Genomic DNA, 16,450 nt, shown 5'->3' on the forward strand with positions numbered 1-16,450 from the left:
TATTGGATTAAAACTTGTGTTTAGTCAGACATTTTATTATTCCAGGCAGACAGCATGCTCCTGCAGGATGACAATACCTGACTGAAACACAGAGTAATGTATGGGGTTAAGATGCAACCTCGATATCAAAATGACTAAAATGACTTTGATCACCACATGATGTTTGTCATCACAAGTTATTTTGAGCTTTCTTAAATTATGTCACATTACATCACATTACATGTGTTTCCACCAGTTGCTAAGGAAAAATATGTTTTGTACTGTGAGTTGCACCATATATGAGCTTGAATGCTAATCCTTTTTCATGTATTGTGACCCCGTATATCTGCTATCGCTGATCCTTTACTCCCCTCTTTTCATACACTCTCCAGGGACTCTGTGAATGTCAGAAGGACAGAAGGATGGCATCCTTGATAATAGGCACGAAGTAAATAAGAAAAGTGTTTTAACCTTAAATATGTTGTTGTTTTGGTCATCCTGCTGTAGCTATGTGGACATAGATCAGAGACAGTCAGAAGGGACTGTTATGGGCTACAGTAGAAAAAAATCTGCGTGTGTGCCCCCAGCGCTTCATGTCCCATGATGGCTAAACAAGAAATATGCAATGCTGCCAGACAGCATAAGACAGAGCTGCAGTCCGAGAGGGAGGACAGAGAGGCAATGTTGCATAATTGCTTCTTATCTGTGTCATGCATATAAACTTCTATGCATGCTGCAAGGTCTTGCTCTGAGCTGGTTAAAGTGTCAGCATGCGATGTCCTTCTGGCTATTTTGTGGGCAGATGAATGTGTGCAAACTAGCTGAAATCATACATTTCTTTCTGAGGATGTGGGTGCTGCTGTGCATCCGCTCTTAATGTGTAGGTTTCAGCAGTTCTTTGATTTGTTTCAGCAGGGGGGAAAGATCCCATGGAGAGTAACTGTAAGCTTACAACGTCTTAGCTCAAAAGATTAGCTTTATTCGGTAGCGAGAAAATGGAAGATGCCTGATTAAAGAAGACATGCCTTTGAATGCTCCAGTTCAACCCAACGCTTGGCATACGATAATACAGAGATGCCGTTTCCGTGTGTTCTTTGCAGGGGTGGATATAGCAATTCAGTAATTCCTGGGCAAACCTAGACATGACACCTTACACATCTGTCTACTTCAGAATTTAGCTTTTCCATTGCCATCAGATTTTCTTTTAAAAATGGAAAAATGTTTGTTTCATTTATATTAAAATTAAACAAACAGCTGTTTTTCTCTGTTATACTTACTCTTCGATAGAGGAAGCATGATGTGTTCGGTTGTTATTACTGAACTACGCAGCTGAGGTCTATTCTTGTTCTACAGAGTGGGCCATTTATATGGATACACCGTAATAACATGGGAATGGTTGGTGATATTAAAGTCCTGTTTGTGGCACATTAGTATATGTGAGGGGGCAAACTCCTCAAGATGGGTGGTGACCATGGTGGCCATTTAGAAGTCGGCCATCTTGGATACAACTTTTGTTTTTTTCAATAGGAAGAGGGCCATGTGACACATCAAACTTATTGGTGATGTCACAAGAAAAACAATGGTGTGCTTGGTTTCAATGTAACTTTATTCTTCCATAAGTTATTTACAAGTTTCTCTTTGTTCACAGCCATTGACATGTCGAAGAGGTTAACACGTGAGGAGCGGATCGAAATTGTGTTGATATCTGGTGAACGCAGTAACCGGGTCATTGCAGCAGATTTCAATGCAAGACAACCTACGAGACCACCCATCTCCCATGCTACAGTTAGCAAACTGCTTTCTAAGTAAGGAAGCCAGTTGACCTTAGAGACTCCAGGATGAAAAGTGCACATTTTAAAGGAAAGGATTTTTAACCTGGCCCGGTTTAGCTTTTAAGGTAATCTGATGATGCTGGGGGAGGAATCGTTTTAAGTAGGATTCATGTGGATCTGCTGGGATAAAAAAAAGACTGGATTGGAGACCCTCTGTGCCCAAGGAAAGGAAATTGGTCAAGATTTGGAGAAGTTTGAGCTTGAGAGTGGAAGCCCCGGGATCTGGTGTGGAGACCCACCCTCTAACAACGCCAGGCCTGATAAGATTACAACCCTAACCTCTTGGATTCCAAGCCGAAGTTGTGTCTTCAGCCAGTAGTCTGACTTGGAGGGAAAAAACGCTCACACTGCTCACATTGCATTGTGAGCATGGTGGTTTCCTGTTGGTCAACATTAGAGCTTACTACGTTCTTGTATGGAGGCCATTTTGGGCCATACATAACACATGTATTAAGGAACTTTATCAGGCTGATTTGGACATGATGGAGAAGAATGAACATAATGCTGTAATGTCAAGTATATCATATTTGATTAATATTTTTCCCCCCAATAAATTGCACAAATCCCAGTTGTGGAAAGACTGATAACAATTAAAACATATATATATGGAAAATTGTAACTCAATTTTTGTTTGAAAGTTTTCCAAAAGGTCCAATAAACACTTCAGTTAAAAAAAAAAGTGTATTTCCTGTCAATTATTTCAAGGTTCAGGCTTTACAGGTATAATAATAAACACTTTTATAGGTATCTTCAATTCAGAAGTATTATATATTAACAAAAAAGAGAGCCAAGTTAAGGTAACCGCCACAAAAGCAAATTATTGGGGGAAAAAGTGTAGCTGTGTACACGAAAGACACATTTGTGCATATTTATGGATTCTGTAACCATTTTAGGACGCAGTAAATAGAAGTGTTTTGAGGGTGTCTGGCTTTAAAATTTTAACTGGCTGTGAGAACTGAAAAAACACTTTTCATTTGTAGTGTAATCGTTGGTTTGATTTTGCCCGTGGTAAATACTCCAGTTCTTTTTATCTTGGATTTGAAACATTCATTAACAAAAAAAAAGGGTCAGAGTGCAGAGCAGAAGTCAGCAAAAGGCCAAAGAGCTAGAAGGAGGTCTCCACAGTGTGACTGCGCATATGTTACAAACATGTTCACACAAACAAGCAGCAGATGTCTTATTAAATCTGCTTTAATCAGACTTTGTTGTCTTTGTATGTTTTAATTGAAAGTAATTTGTCAAAGTAGATTACAGCCTGGGAAACAGCTGTGAGCAAGATGAGAGGGTCCTGTGGAAAGTGAGAAAGGGCTGTTGAGCTAACTAGGTGCACAATTTTTCCTCTGAACACTGAGTCACGTAGGCAAGGCAGCTTTTTAAAGTGCAGTTAAAAAAACAACAACAACGAAAACATAACTTTTATCTTTAACACTGCTTTTAACTACCTGTACTTTCATAAACGCACTTTACATTAAATGGAGGTTAATTGGAGCCAATCAATATGCTCACTACTGATTGGCTTATCAATATTGCTCCATTGCATAGCTTATTTTTTTCTAAGTCGATTTTAAGAAAGTTAAAAGTGTATCTAGCAGTTAGTAATATGACAGTAAAGTCTCCGAGCTGCAGTTCATAGGAGGTTTTCAGCCAAATCCAGCAAAAGCAGGAGCAGTGTGGGGAAAAAGGATTAGGAGGATTGTGAGCGAAGGGCTAGTATATGAGATTTGTGCAGTGCTGCTGAGGTCAGCTTCTCATGACCAAAGCAAAACTGTGGTTATTTTAGGAAACGTGGAGGCAGAAAAAAATATGTTCCCACAAATCAAACTGATGTCATTTTTTTTCACCAAAGATGCAAATTGATTTACCAGAAAGTTTACTCCAGAAAGTTTACGTTTGTCTAACAGAGGAAGTGCTTTCCAAACAGGACATTTTCTATTCATCCCTTTGCTCACTATGTAGGTCTCATAATCTTGTAGTTTTCTTTTCTATAAATACAGGGCAACTCTTAGCAGACTTCCTTTTATAAAAAAAATTGGGTTCATGAGCTTCATGAGATCATCGCAACGCACTGAGTCCAAGTCTTTATACTTTATACATATGCCTCTTATCTTCAGGGCGTTTCACAAATGGGACTAAGCTGAAGTTGCTGTGGCGTGTCACAGCAGTTGAGGTGCAAGTGAAAAATGCAACAATGGCAACATTTAAATAATGGCAGAATAAACGCTGCGATTTCTGCATACGTTTTGACACCACCACTTTGACTTACTGCCAGAGCATGTTAAGTGTGAGAACTCTCAGACCACACACACAAAACGGGGCTGCACAGTAGCTGAAGCTGAAACATCAACTCATTTCAAATCAAAGATTTCTGCAGACACATTTACTCGAGCCATGTAATTTCAGGCCCTTGAAGTTCTCCAAGAGGACATGCACCCACAGCTGTGGCTGGTCACAGCACTGATATTGTACACAATTGTCATCACAAGCTCAGTATTTTGGGAAATAAGCTTTTTTGCTTTCTTGCTAAGAGTTTAATGGGAAGAAGGAAGCATTTGTGCTGTAAACACAAATTTAAACATTTGCACTTAAACTTGCACAAAGGATGGAACCGTTTCTGTGCTCAGTTAATATATAAAGGAGTTACAAAATTCATCTACCATCTACAGCGCTTTAACTATCATGTTTACGTGTTTAAACTGAGCAACAACTATTAAAAATTGGCATACTGCAACACTTTCAGATAAATCAACCTTTTTCTTTCTCATGTTTCCTAAGCTAAGGTAAGCTTAGAATGTGGCATTGAAACATTAAAATGACTTGGGTAGCTCAGTTAGCACCAGATCGTGTAAGTGTAAGCCTCCATGGACCTGACTGTTTTTTGCAGCCCATCCCACAGATACTTAATCAGAATGAGTTTCATGTTTTTAAAGTGTTAGGTTAGGTTAGAGGGAGAACCCCCAAAAGTGTTTTAATTTTCGAGATAACCTCACTAGAGACATTTCAGGTATGAGGACATGTGATGAATGTATTCATAAACGTTTCACCATTTTTTTTCTGGAACTGTTTAGCTTACATATCAGCTAAGCAACACATATTTTACTTAATTAACGTCTGAGGTGTCAGTCTACTTGAAGTAATGTTGTCACGTAGTCCTTAACAAACTAGATAAATTCACTATAAAGGCTATAGTAGATATAGATATATAGTAATTTGATTAATATTAAGCCATTAAAAGCGTTCAAGTTGTAATTTCCCCCATCCACATTCCCCAGTGGACACATGAACACATGTTGCCAGCTATGTTAATTTTGGGGGATTGGCACAGACTACAGTGCCATCAGAGAGTACCATTAATATGGAAATCTGCAACAATCTCTAGATAGGAGCTAAGTTGTCAAAGCTTTCCCAGAACATCAGCCAGAGTGTCAAACTGCCTCCACAAGCTTGTCCTCTACCTGCTGTTATCTCCTCCTCAGTGACACATGATGTAAAAAGAAAACCAGGCCACCCATCCACTGTCCAGTTCTGTTGCTGGTGTACCCATTGTAGGTGCTTTTGGTAGTTGGTGGACAGGTGTCTCCATGGGAACGCTGTACAGAAACAAAGCTGCAAGGCACTGCATTTTCAGCAGTTTTAGTTAGGATAGATCTTGGGTGGAACTAAATCTCACACGACAGCCTTTGGTCACTCAGGACCCTGTTTCCGCTTAATTGATTGTCCCAAAAAACAAACAAAAAAAAACACGGCTTGTTTGTTTAGGGATTACGTTGGGTCAGTAGATTGTAACGTTTTTCACAGAGTGTGTGTAACGTGGGTAACTTGACATCTACATGATTCAGACGACGATGCAAGGAATAAAGTTACCAATGGCACCGTTTGTGTACGTAACCGTCTTTGTCATATGTCAGTTAAAAGTATTTTTCATTCCCAGTGGTTATCGCCAAAACCATTTGGCTCAAAGTTAACATTAGTTTAACTCAGCGACTGCTCGCTTCAAATCGTTAATGGCTAAGTAACTAACTGTTTGTTTGCCATGCTGATACTAGTGTGTTCATGTTTGTTCAGATATCTTTCATTCTTTACTAGTCCCACAGATGCTCCCCAGCTCAGCACAGACTATAGTAGGAACTGAGACAACTCTAGACAGTACATCATTTTCCTTTCTAGCCAAACAGAGAGTGCATCCGAGCATGGCAGCATGTGCACTGAGGAGTACTTTGAGAAAGTCTGAGTGCGCACAGGGGATCAAATGAAAACACACAGAGAGAAATGTGCTCAGCACATAGTGTGCAACAGTGAGCAACATCATCTTTTACTGATCTGTTATTTGGAGAGATGGAAGGGGTTAATCATTGAAAGCTGTTGAGGGCAGCATTCAGCCTGCTGGGAAGCACGGGTTTCCCTTCTTCCTAATTAACAAGTACTTGACAGAGCCACTCAAACAAACAAGGCAACGGAGCACACAGCCGCCATCTGCAACAGCCTCGTGTTTGATGGGGCTTTGATGCTGATTTGAGCCAATGATGAAGTAAGTCACGCTGACATCAGGCTGCACGCAGGCCTTTGAAGGGAGCCGCGCACGATGGCTAACAATCTGTGCTGCAAGATGACGACTCCACAGAAATAAAAAAAAAACATCTGACACTGCAGAAGAGACTCAAAGGCTGAGATAAAAACAGAGCGATCACTTCTGTGTGAGCGCAAATACCTGAATGTACCGCGATGTGTCATACATGAGTCTGCCTCAGGCAAGTTTGTAACATAGAGCATATTGATCTGAATCAGGCCCCTCACCCCAAGGGTCTCTGGTGTCAGCTGGCAGGAGGCTTCCAGTTATGCAGTCTCCCCCTGTGTCTGACAAATTCCATCCACTGCGGACACGATGATCTGCCATTACTTGTAAACACTCAAACATTACTTTCTCTACAAAAAAAACTGTTGTGTTGATTTTTGTGCCAAACATAACAATCTATGTCATACAGCAAGAGATCTGTTGCTCTTTTGTTACTTTTCAAAGTTAATCTTTGCACTCTGACAGATCCACTATGATGTCTTCTTTTTGGTGTCATAGCACAAGCCACAAGCATGGTTTAATTTGCAAAGCAGACAGAGGAATGTGCAAACATCTTGAGCTATCCTCTTATGCTTTGTTAGAAAATAGGAAATAGGTCCAGCAATTTATTGAAACAAGTGCAAGCACACATGGAAATGCAGTGTATGAGGTAAAAACTGTGTTTGTACAATAACAAGCTTCACTGTCAGTATTTGGTATGACCCCCTTTATTCTTCAGCACAGCCTGACCTCTCTTAAGCAGCTTTCTTATCATTTCTTTAAGTAGTCTTCATGAATACTTCTCCAGACTTCTTGAAGGACGTTTTTCTCTTCTTTAGATGTTGGCTGCCTTTTCGTCTGTTCTCTGTCAAATGATCCCATACTGCTTTAATAATACTGAGGCCTGAGCTCTGGGGAGGTCATTGCATGTTTTCCAATCTAGGTATGCTTTCACTGCATTGACAGTGTGTTTGGGATCATTGTCATGCTGAAAAATGAAGCTGCTGCCAATCAGATACTTTCCAGATGGAGGTGCATGGTAGCTCAAACTCGGAGGATATTTTTCTGTGTTCATAGTTTCATCAGTTTTAATAATATCTCAATCACTGGCTGAAATGCAGCTCTAAACCATTATTGAACCCCATTTCCACCACTAAAAAAAAAAAAAGTAATCTACGTGGGATCCGCACTCACAAACTGCAACAAACTGGCGCTTTTGAGAGTATGTTTGCTGATAGTAACGCTTTATGATGTTTTATAGATGTTAGGGAAAATGTTCTAAAACACTTCTTCAGTAAAGACTCAGAGAAGAGAAACACACAGAACTTCTTGCTAGCAAGGGCAGCCTCCACTCTAAGAGACTCCAGTGAGAGAACTGCCCCGGTCTTTATTTTATACTCCATTGAGCGTATGTGTGTGTATGTGTGTGTGTGGGGTCAGAGTGTGGCCCCATAAACAACTTCCCTTAACCTGCTGGTCTGGAAAGTCCAACAGTTCATCTATATGTAAAGAAGCACTTAAACTAAAACAGACATAGCTACGTTAATCCTACCGTAAAGCAATAAGACAAGGTACGAGCTCTCATGCTCCCAGGACGTGGGGGTGCATTCCTGGGGTGCACACATCCTGTCACTACACAATTAATTATATGCTTCTAAGTATACATGGTTAAACATTTCCTAATACAAATAACTACAAACAGCATCCTACCATAAGCAAACTTATATCACTAAAAGATTATACTGACTACTAAATACAATTTTCCATTGACAATAGATAATCACTGTAATACTTCTTTGCTGACCTTATTAAAAACAGAACCAAATTTGGATCCATCTATAAGACCTGTTGCCACTGAATTTTCAGTCCTCTTCTTGTTTAAATTTGGTATACCTTAGCCCTTTCTTCCTGTTTCACTTCCTTAAGAACTGCTTCTTCACAGCCATCCTTCCACTGAGACCATTTCTGATGAGGCTTCAGTGAACAGTAAATGCATCAACTGAAGAGCGAGATGCATCTCTTAAGTTTTGTGTCAGATCCTTACTAGTGTTTAAGGGCATTTATTACTTTCAGAAATTATTCACCTGCTTTAGATGGTTTTTTTTAGACCTGACACTTCTTCTTTTGTCCTCCACTTGTCCAAACACGTGAAATTTTTAAGGACACACTGCACATCATACTGAGATATGCCACGATTTTACTGGTGTAAAAAAATTCATTTTATCCTTGTCTAAATGTGTTATGTTTGACATTTTAAATAGTTTCAACAGAAGAAATGGGAACAAATTACATGTTTGAGACAGGCTTCTAGTATAAAGTGCCTAAATATATGATTTAAAATAGATTTTTTTGATTCATAGTTCAGTGTTAAGTGGTACAAACAAACAAAATAATACATTCCTCTAAAAATAGCCAGCTATGAGGAAACATTTCCATTTCCATGTTGTCTTGTCGAGATGTCTTAACTCCCTTTCCTGTGTGTAATTCCATGTTTCAACAGACCATCATATCTCTATCTCCTCCACTCTCTCATTTGTCTTTCCTCCTGTGTCAAGCTCATGTGTCAGTCTACATCTCAGTGCTTCCTGCTTTATTTTGATAGTTTTGTGTTTCATGTTCGGTGTGTTTAGTTTTGCGTCATGTTCATTTGTGTCAGCTGTGTTTCCCATGTGTTTCCACTTCCCTCATTGCCTTTAAGTGAAATTGAGTCCTCTATCTTCCTTTGTTCATTGTCAGGTCGTCTGTTTGTGTACCCGTGTCTGCTCACCTGGCCTCATTCCTGGTCTGTAGTTTTGTAACTGTGTTGTTCAGTTAAGATGTTGTGACACTCAAGAAATCTGTGTTTCCCACAAACTGAGAATAAAATAGACACAGTAAAAAACAACACCAGTCTAGCTGTCACAGATGGTAATTAAAGCCACAGTAAGACAGGGGCGTTGCCCCTGATTTCCTAACTGACCTGGCTCAGCTGGGCGAACAAATTTGTTCTCACTTTGTCAAGAAGGAGTACAAAAGCTATACTGAAAAAAAGTGTGTGATATGAGTGATCCTGCTGAAACACGAGATTTATTTCTGCCTCCTAAACTGTGTGTGTGTGTGTGTGTGTGTGTGGGTGGGTGGCAAAGTGCTTCTACGCAGTGTACCAGGGGCACGGAGAAAAGTTGTCGTACCATAGGCACGAGGAGTGTGTGTGTGTGTGTGTGTGTGTGTGTGTGTGTGTGTGTGTGTGTGTGTGTGTGTGTGTGTGTGTGTGTGTGTGTGTGTGTGTGTGTGCCCCTCTAATGATCATGATAAAAATCAGAAGGCAGTTTTGCTATTTTGTTACTTTGAAAATCAGGAGCATACTGTGTCTCATCTCTTGTGTACCACTGATGTGCAAAGTCTTCACACCCACTCCTTCCCACCACTTGCACAACTGTGCTGTCACTTCACGCCAGACCTCAACTGTGAGAAAAGAAAGTGACAGCAGTAAAAGGCCATTTTGAGCCCCCGAGGAGAAGATAAGGCAGAAAAACTTAAAACGCCAACCATCCTGTAAGCGATACAGATGTGAAATTCTTGTGCCCGCCTTTCTTTCCTTCTTTTCTTTCCCCTGCTAAAAAAAATGGCTTTCATATGCAACAGAAAGTCCGATGCATTATGGATGGACAGTAGAATATCTAGCGAGGGATTTTAAATTCTACAACCACAAAAAAATCCATTATTTATTTTCCTTCCCTTGCAATTCACATTAACTTCTAAAAGCAGTTATAGAGAAACTCAAATCAGCAACGCGAATAATAGAATTTTTTATTTTACCTTTTAATTTTACCATTAAAGATTGAATTCATACTTATCTGTGTGCAACAGTATTCACGTTTGCAATTACAGCTTATAATGTTGTAATATTGGGGTATCAGGTTAAACAAGTATCATGTTATTACCATTTCATTGGTAATAGTAAATTTTCCTGATAACCACAGTCTTGTCTCAACAGTGGGAGCTGAGTAATCTTAAACTGAAATTCATATAACTGGGTACTAAGGGACCAGAAACTAGGAATAATAATTTGGAAACAAAAAGGGAAACAAATAAAAGCACAAGAAAGACAATATACTAACAGAATAAAACAGAAACACACATTTCACAGCTTCCCGTCGCGTCGTTGTAGTGTTGTGCTGTGTGTTGTGCTTTCATGTATGCTCTCTTGTGTTCCCTCTCTCGTCTGCCTTTCCTCCTGTGTGAATTTCATGTACAAGTCCACGTCTCACGGTGTTTCCTGTTTTATTTTGACTGTCTCATGTCCACGTTCTGTGTTGCTTCCCCTGTGGCATCAAATTCGTTTGTTTCAGCTGTGTTCCTCAGGTGTTGCCACTCCCTTCGTCTCCTCTCTGTGTATTTAGTGTGTGAGTTTTCTGTCATTCGTTGTCATTGTCTTCACGTTGAGTTCCCTAGCTTCCATGTTTCCTGGTTTCCATGTTCTGTAATCCGTCTTCAGGTTTTCATTATCTTCTTTTGATGTTCTTTGTCCCTTGAGTTTAGTATTTAGTTTTTCCCAGTGTAGCTCTAGTTAAGTTTTGCCTTTGCATCTACCTGCTCTTGCTTGTTATTTACTCCAGCCTAATAAACAGCTCGATTTTTGTTTAAGCCCTGCCCTGTCTTGTGTGTCTGCATTTGGGTCTGTTAAAAGAAATATAAGGTCTGCCACTGCATCCCTTTTGACACAGTCTTATACACCACTGCCTGCATAGATGTTAAAAGTAAAATGATTCAGGGACTTAATGACTTAATGATGACTAATGTTGTCTGTCATTAAGTATAGTACCGCAGTAGGGGAGACCGGGGATGGTTGTAACATTTTTGACATTTCTGTCTGTAAATTGGAGCTCTTTTAAGGTAGTGTATTCAAAATGTAATGCAAAGTATTTACATGTCTCTGCTATTAAATAGTGCAGCTATTTTCTCTGCAGCACAATTACCCATTGCATGGTATGGTCTCAAACACGAAGAGTGAAATGTTACAATTAACCCCATAGTCTGGGTTAGTTGTAACATATCCTGGTGTGAAATGTAACACAATGAAATAAGGGTACTAACAAAACATTAACATGTAATCTTTTTTATTCAACACATGAATGCACTTACATCCATTTATGTAGCTGTGTGTGTGTGACAGAATGCAGAAATCTAGCTTTTGAACATATTCCAACCCCCCAAAAAAGACAAATTATGGAATTTTCTGCAACTGAATATTTCATTAATTTTGGTTGGTCTTCCTTGAGTTTGGCCTCATTGGCTCAGTGGGCATTATAACCTACAACTCTTGCACCAATTTTGAACATAACAATGAAGCTGAAAAAATGTAGTTGTTCACCAGCATCGCAATTCCATTACTTTTTATCATGGTTTACCTTGGTGTGGTTTGCAAAGTGCTTCAGAAAGATGAGGAAATCTGTTTCTTGCATCCATCCTGATTTATTTCCACTACCAGTGCTTCCTACTGGTCCATCTCTGACACAGAGGTCTGCATAATGTATGTGTGGGAACACAAACAGTGGAGGAATTGTGTTGCCAATGGCATTAACCGCATATACAAAAGCGACCAGTGAACCTCTCTCTGCTGATGTCGTTGCCCCAACTTGTTTAATATAAGTTAAAGTAATAGTGTGGTAAGTTGCAACATCTGCATTATTGTTACAACTAACCCAGACTGTTGCTGTTACAACTGACCCAGACTCCTATAGCCATGAACTAGCTAACATTACAGCCAACGGCTAAAACATTAGCACTAAAGACCTACACAGAATATATCCCCATAGACATACAAATAACATAATTTAAGTTTGATGAGTTTAACTGCAAAGCAGATAATGCTATTAGAAATTGAAATAAAGTAGAAAAACTTACTTTTTGGCATACAAATAACTTTTTTTCATGTTAAATTGTCTGTGTTTGACAAAATGTGCTGATTTTTCACATGTGATAGCAGAACTGAATTGGGCATGCACAGGATGAGTCACATCATTTGAAACTTAGCCCTGATTGGAGAAATTGGAAGTGTTACAACTGACCCATGTTACAACTATCCCCGGTCTCCCCTACTAACACTGGTAGCTGGAGCCCCCCAAAAAACGTTATGTCCTTGGGAGAATATTATTGCAGAGAGGAGTAGGAGGTCTTGTCACTGTGGACAAAATATATTCAAGTTGGTAATGCATGCTCAACAAACACAAAAGTTATATACTGACAATAGTCAGTGTTGTTTTATTTTATTTTTTTAAAAAACCACACAGTTCCTCAATGAAATACTGTAATTAATCTGGTCTTTTTCTTATAATACTCAAGTGATATTATTGCATAGAAATATTGTGTCAGCCCACCGAGTGGCTGCAGCTCTAAATATGAGTCATGTGCATGATTCAAAGAGACTTTCTGTTCTGTTCCTTTCACTGTAGGGATTTCTCCTGGGTCATAAACCTCCATGGAATTCAATCCACATCTGTTCGCCCCTTCTTCATTTTTATGCTTGAAACCTCTTCATCCTTGTACTTTAGTACCTGATCTTTATGTCTTTGGGATGTTTAACTGTTACATGTTACTGCATTGTCTCACTGTTTCTCTGTGTCCACAGGAAGTAGCATGTGTGTTCTCAAATGTTTAACACCCATCATGTAAGCCTGCTTCCTGCTTGTGAAACATTAGCTAGACTGCCAACAAAAAGTCATCCACCCTTTGTCAACCATTTCTCATCTCATTAACCTTCAAGCATAACACATAAGGTATCATATTCATACTCCCTCACTCCAATGCAGTGTGTTTGTGTGTTGTGTTTGTGCATGCATAGCACTGCAGCTGCCGTCATGAGGAGATAGCAGTTCCCCCAGGGGTTGTCAGTGACCTTGTGCCTCTCAGTGAGCTTCTTTGTCATATTGAAACAGAGCAATATCTCCCAGCGGTGCCATCTCATTCACGAATGGGCACAACTCTTCATTACTCGTGCTTCACATGTCACAAAGACAGGACTCTTCCACCGGTGGCCTAGACGGACATTGTTCTGTGTCACAGATCTAATTTGTCTTGATCTTAGCAATTGCTGTGATCTCTGCTGTGCTTTGTTCTTTGTATCAAATCGTTTGACTCAGAGTGACAAAGTTCTGATAGCGAGTCTGTAAAGTAACACACATGTACTGTCAGGGTTTGCCAGGGCAAACCGTGGGGATGTGGGAAGGAGGACCCAAGATGTAGGACTCTCCGATTCAAACAGTGCGTTTATTTACAGCGTGGTTAACAATAGATGCACAATTTATCCCCCTTGCTCCCCAAGACTCCTGTGTGTGTTTCCCAGTTAACACAATCTGTCCTTCCTCTCCACGTTCCTCCTGCAGGAAAACAATAGAAGCAGCCGTTAAACACTGACCCCCGCGGGCACACACGATCTGCAGCCAGTCCCCTAGCCACCAGGCCTGAAGGCGCCTGTAAACAGGTGTTCGCAGAAACACCTGCATCCATACACACACACCCACACACACACATATCTGCAAATAGGGAGAAGAGGGACAGCACTACCAAAAATACATAAAATAAAAGATAAGTCCATAACTGCTCAGGGACCCTGGGTCGCTCAGACCCAGGACCCTGACATGTACAACAGTAACTACTACAGAAAAATTCTCATATAGATATTTATTCCATTAGCTTGAAAACTCCGCAATATGTCAAACATTGAGACAACACAGTACTGTGACTTAATCTATATCCTAGTGGACTGTGTTGCATCATGAACCCCTGTTGAACAAGACTTCTACACCTGATTCGTGGCCTTTTCCACTGGACATCTCAGTGTAAAGGACAGGCAAAACCTGCTGCTTTAACAGGGACCTTTAATTGCCAAATTCTGAATAGTTCAATCTTGAATAATTTCCAAATTTCAAGAAATTTCCCTCAGGACCTCAGGACATATCGCACTGTAATGGCGATCTGAAGTCATTCCTCTTCAGATAAGTGGTTCGTTGACTCATGAGGCAGCTCTCTGGGGACGATCTCTCAGTTTAACAAGCAGTGAGTACAGTGACGGTAAATTATGTTACGTTTGCAAGGATTTTTAAGCACACTGACTTCAAAGGTCCTTTGCAGTGCAAAGGTTTGATCTAACCTGACAGCACTAAATCTGAAGTCTGTCATTGAATTACAAACCAAGAAGCACCAATTTTTTATACAGCTTCACAACGCATGTGGACCTGCTCCCACTCCACCTGTCTTAGCTGAGCCTGGTCCTGGCAAGGGCTTAAATGTTTGATTTATGAGTCAGGGTGCGAGCTAATCAATATCTATGTAGTACAGCACAATCTCTTTATCACTTCCCTTCCCCTTAGTTTCTTTCAGAGCAAGCCTGCTCTTTAGCAATCAATAATTCTTTGAATCTGCCTTCTCATTAATATGGAATACAAAGTTTGTGCTTGCGGTTTGTTTTCCTTCCACTGAGGTCTAATAGGTGTCATCATTGAATCAGCAGAGTGTGTTTAGCACCCTTTCCATTTAGAGTGACCCAATAACTGTGCACAGCTTCCATTAAAAAATCATCTAATTTCAAAAGGCTATATATTTTAAAGCAATAGACATCGAAACTTGAGGTTTATTTTAAAATACATTGTTAAATATAAAGCTTTGCAAACAAAACTTACAATGTTAACAAGATATGATAGTCAGTGGATGGACGTCTGGAGCCACTCTACCCACTGCTGTTGTTATGCTACCTTCTGGAAACGTAAAAAATCCCAAATCCACTGTTTCTAACAGTACGTGTTTCGATTGTTAACGGTGAACAGCTGTGGAATTAAAGCATGCTGAAAACTGGACTATTCTTTTTGATACACCCTGTATACTGCTGCTTGTTTACATGTGTGGTTAAAGTTTGTCCACTTCTGATCTGGTCGCCTTAGACACATGTTAGAACAAGATATGTGTTGCGCTAGCATTTTTTGCATGTTACATGTACTATGTGCACCAGCTCGTGCCCATTCTTTGTTTTTATTGGCCGCACAAATGTATGGCACAGTCCGCTTCCCACACACCATGCTTCTTCAACATATTGGCAAACTGTTCGTGCACAGCTCAAGCCATTGAAAATAATGGGTTTCAGATCCCAGCTGTGTCGCTGCCACTCAGGAGTCTGTGAGAGTTTTATTCCAGGATATCACTGGTCGTAAGACCATTACAGCAGTCAGCTTTGTATCTCTCTTTCACAACGGTCATTTTTCATGTGGGACAGCCTGCAATTCCACAGAGTACTGTACATGCAGCTTTAATAAGGTCCAAGTCATTCAAGAATCATAAAATCAAATCTTAATATAATAATAAAAGAAATAGTTGAGTACATCCTGCACTCTCATTAAATACTGTATCATAATTCATACTGTAAGATTTATCCATCAGACAGAAGCCACAAAACTGCTACTGCATATTTCCTTCAGCAGAATCATTTAAACACTTTTTAAAAATAATTCTAAGAAAAGCACCAACATAGGCTTCAAGCTACTGAGTTGAAAGTCATTCACTCAGTAGTTTTTCCCTTTTACTGTCCACTTTGGTCAGCCTTTTACCATCTTGAACTTTCACCTCACGTCAACATAATCTTACTGCACCGCCATTGTCTCCTGTCATTTCAGTGGAATTGTCTCACTTGATATGCACTGCCTGTCCAGAAACCATTCCACAGTTAACTTTCTGGCCACTAACTATTGGTCTGTGAAATGAATGGCTCGAGGGGCCTGAGTTGAGCCTGCCCGCCCGCACTCAGACGTGCCATCAGCCCAAACATGAGTGACCCACTTCGCTGGGTATAGAGAAGGCCTGAAGCAGACCTCAGCATATTTATAGCTTACATTAACAGTAGGCATACAGCATCAGCATGTATGCAATGTGCTGTGTCACTGAAGTATTTCTTTCGGTATCCCTGAACTCTGCCAATGCTTTAATATGTCGGTCACATCTCCTAAAAATATCCCCCCTCTACTCTTTCTCACTGTCTGTGTTTCTCAGTAGACTCCTTTTACACAGAACAAGTCCTTGTCTTTAGGGAACACGGCAGTAAAGGGGTGTTACCAAAGAATTC

The 16,450-nt window shown here is 40.1% G+C and overlaps 1 protein-coding gene across 1 annotated transcript in view; it reads right to left on the reverse strand.

Moving 5' to 3' along the window:
- Nucleotides 1–16,450, reverse strand: part of plppr2a (phospholipid phosphatase related 2a) — a 203,943-nt gene that overhangs the window by 97,247 nt on the left and 90,246 nt on the right. The gene's annotated exons all lie outside the window — the stretch shown is intronic.

Source organism: Rhamphochromis longiceps, linkage group LG4, assembly GCF_057381845.1.
Source record: "Rhamphochromis longiceps isolate RC_006_pf linkage group LG4, R_longiceps_female_GT1.1, whole genome shotgun sequence".
In the NCBI taxonomy this organism is placed as follows: Eukaryota; Metazoa; Chordata; class Actinopteri; order Cichliformes; family Cichlidae; genus Rhamphochromis; species Rhamphochromis longiceps.